Source organism: Podarcis cretensis (assembly GCF_951804945.1).
Source record: "Podarcis cretensis genome assembly, chromosome: 16".
Taxonomy (NCBI): domain Eukaryota; kingdom Metazoa; phylum Chordata; class Lepidosauria; order Squamata; family Lacertidae; genus Podarcis; species Podarcis cretensis.
This window is the reverse complement of record NC_137186.1, coordinates 7,830,533-7,848,298: the sequence shown is the minus strand read 5'-3', so window position 1 is coordinate 7,848,298 and position 17,766 is coordinate 7,830,533. Positions and strand designations below refer to the sequence as shown.

General features: G+C 41.2%; 1 long non-coding RNA gene across 1 annotated transcript in view; it reads left to right on the top strand.

The window, feature by feature from the left end:
* Positions 1 to 17,766, top strand: part of LOC307205895 — a 46,073-nt gene continuing 28,307 nt past the window's right edge. The window contains exon 1 of the long non-coding RNA XR_013834168.1: positions 1 to 120. This is a non-coding gene — a long non-coding RNA (uncharacterized lncRNA). The remainder of the gene's footprint in view (positions 121 to 17,766) is intronic.

Sequence of the window (17,766 nt, the reverse complement as noted above, 5' to 3'; positions counted from 1 at the left end):
ACTCAGCTGTGATTCAGACATGACTTCCTTTTTCTAAGAAACTGTATAAAAGCACATGGCACAGGACACCAATCTCATCAGACTCAAGCACCTTCTCTCTGTCTTTTGCTACTGCTCTTGGTAAGTACTTTTCATTCATTCTAATTCTGTATGTGTGGGTGAAATAATGAAATCGCTAGCCACGATGGCTATTCTCTGCCCCCGTGGTTGGAAGCTGAATGCTTCTGAAATCCTCAAGAGGGGAGAGTTGCTCTCATGCTCTGGTTCTGCTTTTGGGTTTTCCTGAAGATGCATCTAGCTAGTTGGTAATTGTGAGAACAGGATGTTCAGCCATTTGCTGACCCAGCACGTTTTTCTTATGTTCCTAAATATCAGATTTTGGGTCGAGTGGTGTAAGCCACATCCTAGTAAGGGGTGGGGGAATCTGTTCATTTTGGTTTCCTCTCAGATTCTCTTTTTTTTTTTTTTTTTTTATAATGATTTTTATTAATTTTCCACACATAAAATGAAGAACAATGTAACACAGTATTACTTCATAATCATCAGTTCATAGCCTTTTTTCTTTGACTTCCCCATACCTCCCTATCCCTGCATCCTTGTTTAAAATTCTTTAACAACCCTTAAGTCCATTGTCTTAATTTTTTTTTCATAAATATTTCTTAAGTTTTTTTTTTTTTTTTTGTTTACTGCTGCAATTCTTTACTTCTTACCCCCTGACATCTTAACATTCCTCAATTTTACAATTATTTTTAAGATATATCTTGAAGTTCTTCCAGTCCTCTTCCACTGTCTCTTTCCCCTGGTCCCGGATTCTGCCCGTCATCTCAGCCAGTCCCATAAAGTCAATCACCTTTGTTTGCCATTCTTCCAGAGTAGGTAGTTCTTGCGTCTTCCAATACTTTGCCAGTAGAATTCTTGCTGCTGTAGTGGCATACATAAAGAATGTCCTATCCTTCCTTAGCACCACTTGGCCCACCATACCCAAGAGGAAAGCCTCTGGTTTCTTAGGAAAAGTCCACTTAAGAACCTTCTTAATTTCATTATAGATCATTTCCCAGAAAGCTTTAACCTTTGGGCAGGTCCACCAAAGGTGGTAGAAAGTGCCTTCAGTCTCATTACATTTCCAACACTTATTATTAGGCAAATGATAAATTTTTGCAAGCTTGACTGGGGTCATGTACCACCGGTAGATCATTTTCATAATATTTTCTTTTAAAGCATTACATGCAGTAAATTTAATACCGGTGGTCCATAACTGTTCCCAGTCAGCAAACATAATATCATGACCTATGTCTTGTGCCCATTTAATCATAGCTGATTTCACCGTTTCATCCTGTGTATTCCATTTTAACAGCAAGTTATACATTCTTGATAAATTCTTAGTATTGGGTTCCAACAATTCTGTTTCTAATTTTGACTTCTCTTTCTGAAATCCTATTTTCCTGTCCTGTTTAAACGTCTCATTTATCTGATGGTAATGCAACCAATCTCGAACCTTAGGTTTTAGTTTCTCATAACTCTGAAGTTTCACCCTTTCACCATCGTATTCTATAATCTCATGGTATTTTGGCCATTTAGAATCCATATTAAGCTTTTTTACTTCCCTAGCTTCCATCGGTGACACCCACCTAGGGGTTTTGCTTTCCAACAAATCTTTGTATCTAATCCAAACGTTATACAATGCTTTCCTTACAATATGGTTTTTAAAACTTTTATACACCTTTACCTTGTCGTACCATAAATATGCATGCCAACCAAAACTATTGTCATACCCTTCCAGATCCAAAATGTCAGTATTCTCAAGAAGTAGCCAGTGTTTCAACCAGCAGAAAGCTGCTGATTCATAGTAGAGTCTTAAGTCCGGCAGGGCAAACCCCCCTCTATCCTTTGCGTCAGTTAAAATCTTAAATTTAATTCTGGGCTTTTTGCCCTGCCAGACAAATTTTGATATATCTTTCTGCCACTTCTTGAAACAATCCATCTTGTCCACAATCTGCAGCGTCTGGAATAAAAACAGCATTCTAGGCAATACATTCATCTTAATGGTAGCAATTCGGCCTAACAAGGAAAGTTTCAGCCTTGACCATATTTCCAAATCCTTTTTAACTTCTGACCAACATTTTTCATAATTATCCTTAAATAAATTCACATTCTTAGATGTTAAGTTTACCCCCAGGTATTTTACCCTTTTTGTAATTTCCAAACCTGTTTCATTCTGGAAACTCTCTCTTTCTTCCATTGTTAAATTTTTTTCCAACACTTTCGTTTTTTGTCTGTTCAATTTAAAACCTGCTACTCGACCAAATGTTTCAATTAATTCTAATACTCTTTTAGTACTAGTGTCTGGCTGTTGCAAAGTCAATACTAGGTCATCTGCAAATGCTCTTAATTTATAATGTCTAACTCCGACCTGAACTCCTTTAACCAACTGGTCCTTTCTAATCATGTTTAACAAAACCTCCAGGACCGATATAAAAAGCAAAGGGGATATTGGGCAACCCTGTCGTGTACCTTTTTCTATAGGTATTTCTTCTGTTACCACGTTATTTACAATTAATTTGGCCTTTTGTTGAGAGTATATTGCACCTATACCGTTTTCAAAACCTTGTCCTACCCCCATCCCTTGGAGATTCTTTTTCATAAAAGTCCAACAAATGTTGTCAAAGGCTTTCTCCGCGTCCACAAAAATCAGAACTGCTTTCCTATTAATGTCAACGTCCAGCAGCTCCAAAATGTCTATAATGTTCCTCACATTGTCTGACATATGTCTACCTGGGAGAAAGCCTGTTTGGTCCTTATGAATCTCATCTGCCAACACTCTTTTCAATCTTTTTGCCAAAATGTCTGCAAAAATTTTGTAATCCACATTAAGTAAAGATATAGGGCGGTAGTTTTTAACTTGGTTCTTCTCAGTCTCTGTTTTCGGTATAAGTGAGATGAAAGCCTCTTTCCACGATTCAGGTGCCTTTTTCCCCTTTAAAATTTCATTGCAAACTTCCTTCAATGGTTGTATCAGCCATTCTTTCAGCAATTTGTAGTATTTGGCCGTCAGGCCATCTGGTCCTGGTGATTTTCCCAATTTCATATTTTGAATGGCACCCTCTATTTCTTGTTCTGTTATTTCCTCATTTAAGATCCTTTTACTTTGTTCTGAGATTTTTGGTAAACCGTATTTTCCAATGAATTCTTCTATTTCTTGCTCATTGGTTGGCCCTTGTGCATACAATTTCTTAAAAAAGCTTTGAAAACAATTGTTGATCTCGTTGGGTTTGTGGATAATCTTTCCATCCATTTCTAAACTTGTTACCGTGTTCATTTTCTGCCTTTTTTTCAATTGCCATGACAGAAGTTTCCCACATTTATCCGCTGACTCAAAAGTTTTTTGTCTCATTTGCTTTATCTTCCATTCTATTTGTTGGTTCATAAGTTCCATGTATTGCATCTGATGAAACTTTATTTCTCTCAAAATCTCATGAGACTTTGGTTTAGACCTCAACTTCTTCTCTCCTTCTTTTATTTTTTCTAAAATTTTTTCCTTCTTTTCATTTTGTTGCTTCCTCTTAATAGAATTTTGTTGAATTAGGAAACCTCGCATCACGGCTTTGCTTGCATCCCAGATTATTCTTTTTTCCACATCTGTTTTCCTGTTAATCTCAAAATAGTCTTTTATTGTTTTAAGGGCCTTCTTATGGATCTCTTCATCCTTGAATAGGGTGTCATTCATTCTCCATCTAAAGGAACCAGTTGTTGTTAGTTTCATCTCCATCTTGACCGCATTGTGGTCGGAGCACGTTTTTGGGCAGATTTCTACTTTTTTTGTTTTTGTTTTTTTTGGGGGAATCTTTTTTGGGGGAAACTTTTTTTGTTTTTTTTGGGGGAAACTTTTTTTGTTTTTTTTGGGGGAATCTGTTCATTTTGGTTTCCTCTCAGATTCTCTCTCCTCTCTCTGTATGTCTCTCTCTCTCTCCCAGACCTTCCCAGTAACTTTAGTTTCTCACAGTTTCATACAACTGGCCTGACCTAGCAGGCCCCTTTTATGTCCATCCGTGTTTTGTTTCAGGATGTAAAAATTAGGTAAAATTGCCTTTATTTGCAAACTGAAACACATTTATTTCTCCATCCCTCGCTGAGACATCCAGTGCTTTCTTTCTGTAAAAATAGGTGCCAGTACTCACCATGAAGTTGTTACAGTAAGAGCCACAATTTTTAACAAGAGAGAGAGAGAGAGAGAGAGAGAGAGAGAGAGAGGTGCCAGTACTACGTACCCTTGAGTATCCTCGGGGGGGGGGGGAGCACTGGGGACATCTATTACCATAATAGTAATAATTTTACTATCTAAATCCTAGTTGTCTGACTGGGTTTGCCCAGCCCCTCTGGTTGTTGTTGTTGTTGTTGTTGTTGTTTAGTCGTTTAGTCGTGTCCGACTCCTCGTGACCACATGGACCAGAGAACGCCAGGCACTCCTGTCCTCCACTGCCCCCCGCAGCTTGGTCAGACTCATGCTGGTAACCTCGAAAACACTATCCAACCATCTCGTCCTCTGTCGCCCCCTTCTCCTTGTGCCCTCCATCTTTCCCAACATCAGGGTCTTCTCCAGGGAGTCTTCTCCTCTCATGAGGTGGCCAAAGTACTGGAGCCTCAGCTTCACAATCTGTCCTTCCAGTGAGCACTCAGGGCTGATTTCCTTCAGAATGGAGAGGTTTGATCTTCTTGCAGTCCATGGGACTCTCAAGAGTCTCCTCCAGCACCATAATTCAAAAGCATCAATTCTTCGGCGATCAGCCTTCTTTATGGTCCAGCTCTCACTTCCATACATCACTACTGGGAAAACCATAGCTTTAACTATACGGACCTTTGTTGGCAAGGTGATGTCTCTACTTCTCAAGATGCTGTCTAGGCCTGTCATTGCCCTTCTCCCAAGAAGCAGGCGTCTTTTAATTTCGTGGCTGCTGTCACCATCTGCAGTGATCATGGAGCCCAAGAAAGTAAAATCTCTCACTGCCTCCATTTCTTCCCCTTCTATTTGCCAGGAGGTGATGGGACCAGTAGCCATGATCTTCGTTTTTTTGATGTTGAGCTTCAGACCAACTTCTTGTCTCTCCTTGCTATTCTTTGGAAATCTGCATTCAATTTCCTGTATGTTTCCTGTATCCCTGCCAAGAAAACTCCATGGACAAAGACAGCAGGCATATAAAAGTTATGATGCTGGAAGATGATCCCCTCAGGTCGGAAGGCGTCCAACATGCTACTGGGGAAGAGTGAAGGACAAGTACAAGTAGATCCAGAGCTGATGAAGTGGCTGGGCTAAAGCCAAAAGGACGTTCAGTTGCGGCCGTGCCTGGAAGCGAAAGGAAAGTCCAATGCTGTAAAGAAAAATATTGCATAGGAACCTGGAATGTAAGAACCATGATCCTGGGTAAGTTGGATGTGGTCAAAAATGAAATGGCAAGAATAAATATTGACATACTGGGCATCAGTGAACTAAAATGGGTGAGAATGGGCAAATTCAGTTCGGATCACCATCATATCTACTACTGTGGGCAAGAAACCCACAATAGAAATGGAGTGGCCCTCATAGTCAACAAAAGAGTGACGAAAGCAGTACTGGGATGCAATCTCAAAAATGATAGAATGATCTCGATACGAATCCAAGGCAGACCTTTTAACATAACAGTAATCCAACTTCCGGGTGAGCGGCGTCGACTAATGGCGGATTCCCTCCGAGCTCCGGAGGGAATCGGCTCCGCAGGATCGGGTCTTGTCCGCGCCGGCGACGCGGGGACCCTTAAAAATCACAGGCGCTGATGCCTGTGAGCGTGGTGACTCGGCGGGCACCATTTGCGCCCCCCCAAACCGCGAAGGAGCCTTTTTAAAGGCTCAGGAACGGGGACGGGGGACGGCGCGGTGCTGTGAGTAGATTGCTCCTTCTGCGGAGCGAAGCCGCATGCCATTGTCGGAGAAGCGCTGACTTTTTCCTTGGAACATTTGGACTTAAAAACAAGAACCCGTGAGTAAATATGGAATTTGGAATTCAAACAATTTTTTGTTGAATTGGGAACGAGCGGGGAAGGGTCAAAAAGGAAGTCCCCCCCCCCCTCTGTGTAGATACTCTAACGCAAAGAGCTTGCAACTTAAGGTCGAGAGAACTCTTTTTTATATATATAAAAAAAACCTTCACGGCTTGACGCTATAGAATTTTACCGGAGGATAAACCTAACGTTAGGAGCTAAAGTTTCACCCCCCCGAACCCGGGGGCGTCCCGTGAGAGAACCTGCTGAGGAACCATTGAAGATTTTGACAGCTGTCAAAATAGCTGTCAAAAGGAAAGGATAAAGGGAACTTTGTCTTTGTTGCATCTGCTGGCTATATTTGTTGCAATTTCTGGAAAATAAGGGAGAGCTGCTACAAATTAACTTGCTTACTGGTTTTTAAACTGAAAGACATTGAAGGATTAAAATCCCCCTTCTGGGGGACAGAGACACTACAAGAATGGCTGAAAGAAGCAAAAATCAGACTAAACTCAACAAAATACTGGCTCTCCTGGGAAAGTTACAAGATCAGACAGATGTTTTGACTACAAGTGCGAACACTCTGGCCCTGGCAGTAAACAACATTGTTGAAGCTGACAGGGAGTGGAGGCAAGAAGTTTATACATATCAACAACAAGAGAAATCTGAGAGCCAGGAGACTATGGAAGAGACACACGTTGTTTTTGAGGAAAAGGAAGGTGGACTGGTAACTTTGCAGATGTCAAGGGAGAATTATAGTTTGGGGCCTGGCATGCAGACAACAAAGGAGAATAAAAATTTGAGGTGGAAAGTTTGGACTGAGCTGGAAATTGTAAATTTGAGAGTGGAGCACCTCATTAGCACTAATTTTAAATATGGAGGGCCAACTGGAAAAATCATGGATTTTGTTGGGTCAGAGCCCCTTCCAGCCTTGGGGCTTAACCTAAAGGACTATCCAAGAGGCCGGCAGAGAGGAACTGAGGATGACTTGAGAGCCTCGGATGTGAGATCTCCAGGTTAAACAGTATTGACTGATGAACACTTATTGGGGACCTAAACCGGGAAAGGAGGGTTAGAGTTTGGTAATCCAAAGGGTACATAATTATTAATTACTTTGTTTTAATTTGTTTTGTTATTTGTATGGAAGTTGGGAAAGCCGTGGAAGGGAAATATTGACTGACTTTAAGAAATATGTTAAAGAATAAGAAATGATGCATAAGATGTTTAAGATTAGATAAGTTAAAATTGGTGTCTAAAATGGCTAAAATGAAATGAAAATGAGGAATGCAAAAATAATTTAATGGAAGAATGAGGAAAGGTAAAATTACAGTATGTAAAAATCATTAAGTTAAGGTTGAGAATTAAGTAATAAGGATTTGCAGGATTAATAACTTGAACTGGAATACAAGAAGGGGAGGGGAGAGGAGGTCTAAGAAAGAAGTTATATGAAAATAAGCAATTGAAATTCCACTTGTTTTTATTTGTTTTTTTAAAAAAAATTGTGTTTTTTTGTTATTTTTTCTTTTTCTGTGTGTCTATGTTTATTATTGAAAATGCTAATAAATATTTATAAAAAAAAAAAAACATAACAGTAATCCAAGTCTATGCACCAACTACTGGTGCGGAAGAAACTGAAATTGACCAATTCTATGAAGACTTACAACACCTTATAGAAGTGACACCAAAGAAGGATGTTCTTCTCATTATATATTTTTTTAAATAATATTTATTAAAATTTCCAATAAAAGCATACAAAAACAAAACAACTACAATAAAAAACAAACACAAACAAAAGACAACAAGTATAATTTTAAAACTTATTTTCTCAAAATAATTTCCCCGACTTCCTCATACCTCACCTTTTTGTATTCTAGTTTCATTATCCCATCAGCAACTCCATTCCCTTATTTCCCCAAAATTTTTTACAAATTCCATTCCTTTTCTTACTCTAATGTCTCTGAAAACCACAATGTTTTTAAGTCCATGTCAATCTAACATTCTTTAATCTTGTAATGTTTGTTAAGATAGTCCTTAAATTTCTTCCAATCTTCTTCCACTGTCTCTTTCTCCTGGTCTCGGATTCTGCCCGTCATCTCTGCGAGTCCCATGTAGTCTGCCATCTTCATCTGCCATTCTTCCAGAGTGGGTAGGTCTGATGTCTTCCAATACTTTGCAATAAGGATCCTTGCTGCTGTTGTTGCATATAAAAGCAAAGTTCTGTCCTTCTTTAACACCACATGGCTGACCATTATAGGGGATTGGAATGCTAAAGTAGGGAATCAAGAGATAAAAGGAACAACTGGCAAGTTTGGCCTTGGAGATCAAAATGAAGCAGGGCAAAGGCTAATAGAGTTCTGTCCAGAGAACAAGCTGGTCATCACAAACACGCTTTTCCAACAACACAAGAGACGACTCTACACGTGGACATCACCAGATGGGCAGCATCGAAATCAGATTGATTATATTCTCTGCAGCCAAAGATGGAGAAACTCAATACAGTCAGCAAAAACAAGACCTGGAGCTGACTGTGGCTCAGATCATCAGCTTCTTATAGCAAAATTCAAGCTTAAACTGAAGAAAGTAGGGGAAAACCACTGGGCCGGTAAGATACAATCTAAATCAAATCCCTTATAAATACACAGTGGAAGTGAGGAACAGGTTTAAGGATTTAGATTTGTTGGACAGAGTGCCTGAAGAACTATGGATGGAGGCTCGCAACATTATACAGGAGGCAGCAACAAAAACCATCCCAATGAAAAGGAAATGCAAGAAAGCAAAGTGGCTGTCCAATGAGGCCTTACAAATAGCGGGGGAGAGAAGGCAAGCAAAATGTGAGGGAGAAAGAGAAGGATACAGGAAATTGAATGCAGATTTCCAATAATAATAATAATAATAATAAAATAGCAAGGAGAGATAAGAAGGCCTTCTTAAACGAGCAATGCAAATAAATAGAGGAAAACAACAGAATGGGAAGAACCAGAGATCTGTTCAAGAAAATTGGAGATATGAAAGGAACATTTCATTCAAAGATTACCATAATAAAGGACAAAAGTGGTAAGGACCTAACAGAAGCAGAAGACATCAAGAAGAGGTGGCAAGAATACACAGAGGAATTATACCAGAAAGATATGGATGTCTCGCACACCCCAGGTAGTGGGGTTGCTGACCTTGAGCCAGACATCCTGGAGAGTGAAGTCAAATGGGCCTTAGAAAGCACTGCAAATAACAAGGCCAATGGAAGTGATGGTATTCCAGCTGAACTATTTAAAATTTTAAAAGATGATGCTGTTAAGGTGCTACACTCAATATGCCAGCAAGTTTGGAAAATTCAGCAGTGGCCAGAGGATTGGAGAAGATCAGTCTACATCCCAATCCCAAAGAAGGGCAGTGCTAAAGAATGCTCCAACTACCGCACAATTGCACTCATTTCACACGCTAGCAAGGTTATGCTTAAAATTCTACAAGGAAGGTTCGAGCAGTATGTGGACCGAGAACTCCCAGAAGTGCAAGCTGGATTTAGAAGAGGCAGAGGAACCAGAGACCAAATTGCAAACATGCGCTGGATTATGGAGAAAGCTAGAGAGTTCCAGAAAGACATCTACTTCTGCTTCATTGACTATGCAAAAGCCTTTGACTGTGTCGACCACAGCAAACTATGGCAAGTTCTTAAAGAAATGGGAGTGCCTGATCACCTCATCTGTCTCCTGAGAAATCTCTATGTGGGACAAGAAGCTACAGTTAGAACTGGATATGGAACAACTGATTGGTTCAAAATTGGGAAAGGAGTACGACAAGGCTGTATTTTGTCTCCCTGCTTATTTAACTTATATACAGAATTCATCATGCGAAAGGCTGGGCTGGATGAATCCCTAGCCGGAATTAAGATTGCCGGAAGAAATATCAACAACCTCAGATATGCAGATGACACAACCTTGATGGCAGAAAGTGAGGAGGAATTAAAGAACCTTTTATTGAGGGTGAAAGAGGAGAGCGCAAAATATGGTCTGAAGCTCAACATCAAAAAAATGAAGATCATGGCCACTGGTCCCATCACCTCTGGCAAATAGAAGGAGAAGAAATGGAGGCAGTGAGAGATTTTACTTTCTTGGCCTCCATGATCACTGCAGATGGTATAAGCAGCCATGAAATTAAGAGACGCCTGCTTCTTGGGAGGAAAGCAATGACAAACCTAGATAGCATCTTAAAAAGTAGAGACATCACCTTGCCAACAAAGGTCCGTATAGTAAAAGCTATGGTTTTCCCAGTAGTGATGTATGGAAGTGAGAGCTGGACCATAAAGAAGGCTGATCGCTGAAGAATTGATGCTTTTGAATTATGGTGCTGGAGGAGACTCTTGTGAGTCCCATGGACTGCAAGAAGAACAAATCGATCCATTCTTAAGGAAATCAGCCCTGAGTGCTCACTGGAAGGACAGATCGTGAAGCTGAGGCTCCAATACTTTGGCCACCTCATGAGAAGAGAAGACTCCCTGGAAAAGAACCTGATGTTGGGAAAGATGGAGGGCAGAAGGAGAAGGGGACAACAGAGGACGAGATGGTTGGATAGTGTCTTCGAAGCTACAAACATGAGTCTGCCCAAACTGCAGGAGGCAGGGAAAGACAGGAGTGCCTGGCGTACTCTGGTCCATGGGGTTACGAAGAGTCGGACACGACTAAACGACTAAACAACAACAAAGTTTTCAAAACACAATCCCTAGCGAATCTACTCCGGAGTCACAGAATGCCTCTGCGCCCTTTTTGTATGAAAGCTTTCATTTAAAGGAATGGCTTCAGAAGGGGACTTTACTTCAGTGTTAAATAAAATTTATGAAAGATTGGAAGGTATAAGTAAACAAGTTGCTGAACAATCAACTAATACTGCCAGTATTAACAACTTGGGGCAGAAGGTGGACACGAATAAACGACTAAACAACAACAAACTATATTATCACCTTTTGCACCCTCTCATTTCAGATATTATAGTCCTTGGCAGTAGCTAATTCTACTCCAGTCAGATCAACACTGATGTGTCTTTCATTAATTTGTTGTTGTTGTTTAAGGTGGTGGTTTGTGTTCATTGTCTATGTTTCCGGAACCCACAACACACCGGAAGCCCCTTAGCTTCCATTCTCCTTAATGAGGACAATGGGAACTAAATTTGCACCCATTAAAAAAAAAATGCATCTAGTGAGTTATATCTAACTCATAAACCGCTGACCTGCCTATGTCTGCTTGATTCAGTGTGTACTTGGAGGAGGAATGACCAGCTGGAGAAGCGCAGAAAGAAAAAAACACCATGGTACACAAGCATCAGCACAACCAGACGCCTTCATCTGCCCCAGCTGCCACAAAACATGTATCTCCCATATTGGTTTCTACGGTCACAGAAGGCACTGTAACTCTACAATGGTTTGACTTCACCCCCAAAGACGCACTCTTCCATTATCTCCTGAGACAGACTGAGAACAAGAAGTGGACTCAGAATCAGAGGAGACCTATTGAAATCAATTATCATGGATAACTCCAAACTGCGTGAATGGTCTGCAAATAGAAAATGCTAGTCAAGGCAAACAAGTGTAAAGGAAAGTTTTCTTAGACTCCTGGAAAGCACGTCTAAGTGAACTGAACCCACAACTGTGAGTTGTGAGCACCAAACTCAGCAGAGTATAAAAAAGATGGAAGAAAGCTGTGAAGCATAACTTCTTTCATTTCTAATAGATACTGCAAGCTAAAACTGAAGTGCTACTGGCTTGAATGAGTGTTACAGCTCTCACTCAGCCATCTAATCTCTACATAGATAACAATCATAGATTGTTACATAGATTGTTACATAGATAACACAGAGTGAGGCAGGAGAGGAAGAAGCGAAGAGCAGTTTCCTCCCCCTCCTTTCTGAAAACATCATATCAGGAGATTATTGCAATGGGAGGGGGTGAAAATATCCACACACACACACACAAACACACACACCCGCAGCTGCATGCTTGGTGAAAGAGGATGGCCATCCCAGATAGGAGTGCACTGTTCTTTGGTCCATTGCATACAATATTTGAATAGAAATAAAGTGAAAAGAAGGCGTGCTCTTTCCACCTCTCTACCTCTCCTGCAGACCTAGAACATTGCTAGGGAAATATCCAATGCACCCCAGAGAAAGTGAAAAATGCCAGTTCTCTATGTGACCATCATTTCGCGTTTAGCCAGCCTCTCTCAGCGCCATCAGACCTTACAGTACAACATCAGAGGGTCCTTAAACATGTATTTCAAAGATTTGCAACATGACTGTGAAGAGGTTCTGACGTTTGCTGTCACTCCCCGCTTTGCTCAGCAGCTGAGACACTACACACAGCTGAGGAGAGGGAGCCAGAAGTGTAGTAAATAAGGATGATGATATTGTAAGTAAGGGCAGCATTTTAGAGCATTCTGGCTGGATCCTGGGAAGAACTGTTTGGGGGGACCGGGGCATCGTGAAGGTATACAGGCAAAAAACAAAACCCCAGGATGGTTTAGAGATAATTAGGGGGACATTTGTGAGGGAAAGTGGAAGAGGAGGAGGAAAAAGAGTCAACCCACAAAAGGAATCTGAGTTGTGTCAGCAATGACAATGTGGATGGGAACACTACGGCACGGGGACTATCAGTACAGGAGCTAAAAACCAAGACACAGGGATTAGAGGAAGAAAAACAAAGAGGGTTCAGACAGAAGGGTTGGAATTGAGAAAAGGCCAGGAAAAATTAAAGAGGAGGTGGCGGAGGCTAGTGTCTCCCAGGAAGCAGCCTGAGATGCAATTGCGGTTTTGGAAATGTGTCAGAAGGAAATGATTCTCTGTCTTAGTTGAATTTCAGAAGAACCAGAGGAAGATATAAGGTCCAAATTGATTAAGGAGTTGCTTAATTAGATAGAGGTACAGGAAGAACTGATGGAAAACTCGATTGATTAAATCTTCTGAATTAAATCAAGCTTTGCAAAGGTGAAAAAAAGTTACCAGGAGACTGTCTGGTAATTTTTAATTTACGCCAAATCAGAGACCAAATAATACAAACAGAGTATCAGAATAGATTACAGATAGGGGAGAAAAATAAAATGATTCTAAAAGAAATTCCTGTCCAACTTCTAAAAAACCCAAGCTAATTCCAATTTTTTGACAGATGCTCTGAGAAATAAGCAAATTCCAAATACATCGGAGTTCCTGAAAGGAGTCTCTTTTACATATAAAAACAAGAAACAACTGTCAGGGAACTGCCATCGGAGCTAGAGGCAGAGGCAAGGCTCCAAAGCGATGCTGGAGAAGGGCCCAGCAGGGAGAGAGGCAGCTCATCGCCTGGGGAAGGAAATCAGCGTAACACCAGGGATAAAGGGGGGCAGATGGGGGAATCGGCGAGGGGGCTCCAGGACTCTTCGCTGGAGACCAGCAGGGAGAGCACGGGTCCTCTGCTGCCCACACCCACCCTGCGCAGGGAGAGTAGGCGGAGACTTGGCGTCAAACAACTTCTTTGCTGGAAGAGGTTCAAGAAATGCCCACTGACGGATTCTGCTAGCGACTGAAACAGCCACGAAGTGAAGGGCTGTCCAGACAGAAAGGGTTTAACCAGGCTACCTAGCCAGGAGCGGCGGCAACTTACGCACGAGCAACCCCTATAACCACTACAACAATGATGCAGGGATATATCTGAAGCACAGAAATTTCAGATGAAAAATTTAATATAAGAATTAGGAGAAGGCATGCTCGTGACAGGAGCAGAAAGGGGGATAGAGGAATTACCTGAGGATAGCACTGATAAACAGGAAGAAGAGGAAGACTAACAAAGACATAATTAAAGCAGGAATAAAAATAATAATTATTTTCCTTAAATTAAACCAGAATGGCAGATTAAAAATACTAACTTGGAATGAAAATGGCTTAAATAGAAAAAATACAAGGAACATTGCAGATGAGAATACTTATTGTTTTTGAAAATAAAACCCCAGAAACCTTGACATTTTGTTTTTAAATATTAGGCATTTTGAAATCTGAAAACAATGGATGTGACCCATATTTGCATTCATTTGTATAATCAGATAATGTAAGGGTTGAGACAAGGTGGCATTAGCAATTGAGGATATGTGCTTGCAACAAAGGCATCCATCCAGGGACTATAATAATCTATAATGAAATACAAACTCTTGAATGTGGTCACACTCTTCCCCCATGGGGTTAATCATTGAAAGAAAAATGTTTGTGAGATTTCTAGGCATTTGTGCCAAGTGCCCATTAGGAAAGAGCAATGCTGACTCAAGGCGTGGAAGCCAAAAGCAAACGGTATAAATGCTCCAGACATTTCTGTCTTCCTCACCAGAGTCTTCCAGCTTCCCTTGATTTCGGTTGCTCAGCCATTCCTTCTGTGGGTAAGTTGTCTTTAAATGAAAGCTTTCATACGAAAAGGGCACAGAGGCATTCTGTGACTCCGGAGTAGATTCGCTAGGGATTGTGTTTTGAAAACTTTGTTGTTGTTTAGTCGTTTAGTCGTGTCCGACTCTTCGTGACCCCCTGGACCAGAGCACGCCAGGCACTTCTGTCTTCCACTGCCTCCCGCAGTTTGGTCAGACTCATGTTTGTAGCTTCTAGAACACTGTCCAACCATCTCTTCCTCTGTCGCTCCCTTCTCCTTGTGCCCTCCATCTTTAGCAACATCAGGGTCTTTTCCAGGGAGTCTTCTCTTCTCATGAGGTGGCCAAAGTATTGGAGCCTCAGCTTCACGATCTGTCCTTCCAGTGAGCACTCAGGGCTGATTTCCTTAAGAATGTATAGGTTTGATCTTCTTGCAGTCCATGGGACTCTCAAGTGTCTCCTCCAGCACCATAATTCAAAAGCATCAATTCTTCGGCGAACAGCCTTCTTTATGGTCCAGCTCTCACTTCCATACATCACTACTGGGAAAACCACAGCTTTTACATTACGGACCTTTGTTGGCAAGGTGATGTCTCTACTTTTTAAGATGTTGTCTAGGTTTGCCATCGCCTTTCTCCCGAGTAGCAGGCGTCTTTTAATCTCGTGACTGCTGTCACCATCTGCAGTGATCTTTGAAAACTTAAGGAACAGCTAAAGCTATCTTTTGTCATCTGCATACTATCCCTTGTTTTTTCCTGTAGGACTAATTGCCATCATTAACAGTCATCAATAGGTTTACCATACCCATTGAGTCAATCACCCATCTCCTACTACCTTCCTGAGAAATGTCCACCCTATATATCTTCATTCTTCTTTTTTAATAACTCATAACCGAGTAAGATTACCTTCCATAAACATGGTTTTAACAATGAGTCCCTAAGTGACTGTGGAGGACAATTCTGGATCCACACATCATTACACAGTGGGGACATTGGTTTCTGGGCAGGATTTGATCACGGTGTGGATTTGCCAAGGGTACCTTCCTCTTAACACTTTTCTCCCTTGCGTCCTGAGTTCGAGTGTCTTCAGAGCCCATGACACCTTTGGTAAAGGCTGTTCTCCAACTGGAGCGCTCGCAGGCCAGTTGTCAGTGTTTATACTACATTTTTTTAAAAATTTGCCTTGAGACAGTCTATAAACTTCTTTTGTTGACCACCAGCATTACACTTTCCACTTCCCTTTTTAAGTTCAGAATACAGTAGTTGCTTTGGAAGACGATCATCAGGCATCCACATAACATGACCAGTCCAATGAAGTTGAAGAATCATTGCTTCAACACTGGTGATCTTTGCTTCTTCCAGTACACTGATATTAGTTCGCCTGTCTTCCCAAGTGATGTGTAAAATTTTTCGAAGACACTGTTAAGGTCTGGTGACTTCTGTTTTAGAGTATCCGAAGAGGTGTCCATGCACACAAAAGCTTATACCCAGAACAAACGTAGTTGGTCTCTAAGCTGCTACTAGACTTTTTTTTTTTTTTTTTTTGAGGAACAGGGTAATTAGAAAGTTGCAAACTTTCACATTTGCCTCATAGATTTGGTGTGAATCGCAGTGGAAACATGAAAATACTTACATAGCTGGAATAGTGTAATGGATTTGTTTTAGCCTGAGTGGATTGTCTAATCCAGGGACACAAAGTGCATTATGGGGAATGAGGATTCACTCTATTCACATACTAAGGGTAATACAGTCGTACCTTGGTTTTCAAACAGCATAGTTCTCAAACATTTTGGTTCCCGAACGGCAGAAACCCGGAAGTGACTGTTTGCGAACAATTTTTGGAAGCCGAACATCCAATGTGGCTTCTGTGGCTTCCAATTGGCTGCAGGAGCTTCCTGCATCCCATCAGAAGCCGCACTTTGGTTTCTAAATGTTTCTGAAGTCGAACGGACTTTCGACTTCCAAGGTACGACTGTACAGGAGAGTTTTTTTTATCTGACTAAGCCTTTAACAAAGTAACCAAAGATCACCTAAGGTCACTAGTCACTCTTTGAACTTCTCCCCTCCTCAAATTTGTAGTTTTGTAGTTTCTCCCCTCCTCAAATTTGTGGTTTTGACTCGCCTCATGCTGTTGCTATACAGAAGTGTGAGGAATGAAGAGCTCATTCTCCCCACAAAAAGGGAGGAAAAGTTGGGAGGATGAGGTTTTTTTTCGTTTTTTGCCTATATATCTCCTTGTTAAAAATCTATCTGCTTGCTGAATTTTACTATTTACTGTGATGTAACTGGGCACCACTTTCAGAAAAGATTGCTCATAGTATTTATTGATGCAAAATTTGTAATTAAAAGAGAATCGGAGTAGACATTAGTGTACACCATCTTAAACACTTTCATGTTATTTTGTTCCAGATTCACACCAGTTGTTCTACGAAGATTACAGCTGTAATGGCACGCACTATCATAATCACACCTAGAGAAGTACTAGTGCAGCAAGCATACAGAACACTTCAGCCGTTTATAAGAATGCTGGTGATGGACTGGGAACAAGCATGACTCTCCCCGGCCCCAGGCCCTGCCCAAATAACTCAGGCTAGCATGCTTGCTCCTTCATCAGCAGTGCAGCTGCCTTCACTGATGCAACCAAATTCTTTTGCTTACAATCTCCTTTCTCGTCCAGCGACAGTTCCTATACTGAGACGGAGATGAGCTTGTCTTTCTTTCGAATGGGATTGTGATCCCCCACAGGAACGGGGTGTGGGGAATGGTACCTGAAATGCACACCATGGATCAACGTCTAATGGCCATTTGTCGTGGATGCTGTAGTTGAGATTCCTGCCTTGCAGAGAGTTGGACATGATGGCCCTTGTGGTCCCATCCAACTCTAGAATTCTATGATTGTATGGTGTCAGGAATGATGAGCCCCCACCATCCAGACAAACCAGAATGGATTGGATCAAAAGGTTGCTCAGCATCTCTGACACTCTCGCCTACACATCCCTGATCAATGCTTCTTGGAGCTTTCCTTCTATCTCTCTTTAGCGCATCCTTTCTGTTTCCTTTCTATCACTCATTGATGGCACTCTGAATATGCATGAGGCCTGCAAGAGTTCTGATGCTTCCAGTTCCCTGAGAATCTCTTCCTTCCCCTGTGTACCTTTGCCTTGTATCAATTATAAATTCACCTGTCACTTTGTCATTTAACTCTTGTGGCTGAAAGGATTGTTGACCTATTTGAAGCCGCTCACCTAAGAAATGCTTTCATGATCTCCTCTTTCAAATACAATAAACACTATCTATCTGCATCATAATTATATTTTTGGTTCTGTTCATTTTTCACTTATTTTGCTCATTCCTAGGTTTCACTCCTCGGCATGGGGGGGAGGATACATTATTTC